This window comes from Limulus polyphemus, unplaced genomic scaffold (assembly GCF_000517525.1).
Source record: "Limulus polyphemus unplaced genomic scaffold, Limulus_polyphemus-2.1.2 Scaffold15208, whole genome shotgun sequence".
NCBI lineage: Eukaryota > Metazoa > Arthropoda > Merostomata > Xiphosura > Limulidae > Limulus > Limulus polyphemus.
Window position 1 is genome coordinate 4,665 of NW_013680818.1, and position 723 is coordinate 5,387.

Below are 723 nucleotides of genomic sequence, written 5' to 3' on the forward strand. Positions count from 1 at the left end.
TTTAAATAGTTAAGAAATCTTCAGAACTTTTTCTTGCTCATTTATGAGTTTACTTTTAGTAAATGGAACTTCACTGGGTAAATCAGATCCCTCACTGAGGAATCATCAGTAGGACAATTATCCACAAGATCCTTGTCGGATCCAATATATGTCTGAGACAAATATATAATATCGTCCCCTGAATCCATGTCTATTATTTGTTTTTGGCTTAATTTCTTAGCCCGAGCTCGAATCACCGCACATGAGGGAAACACATCGGAATTCTCCTCAACAACATCATCATCCTTAGATAAAACAGTAATTTTAGGTTCGGCAACAACTTTTCCTCAAGCCAAGTCGTTTCCCAACAGCAATGATACACCCTTAATTGGCAGAGTAGGTCTTACCACAACCACAACTGGTCCCGAAACTAGGTCTGATGCTAAATAAATGTTATGAAGAGGAACATTAACACAGCCACCCTCAAAACCCTGAGCAATAACATACTCACCAGTGGCAGAAATCAAATTTAGAGGCAATATACCTTCTAACAACAATGATTGAATCGCACCAGTATCACGTAGAATACGTATGGGTATGGGACTGCCAGTGTCATTTGTCAAAGACACAAACCCAAAAGGTCTATATTCTTCCCTGATTAGATCAGCTTTTATATTAGTGGCCAAATCAACAACATCGGGTGATCTGGTGAAACTACGTCTATATGTGGACACAAACGCACTG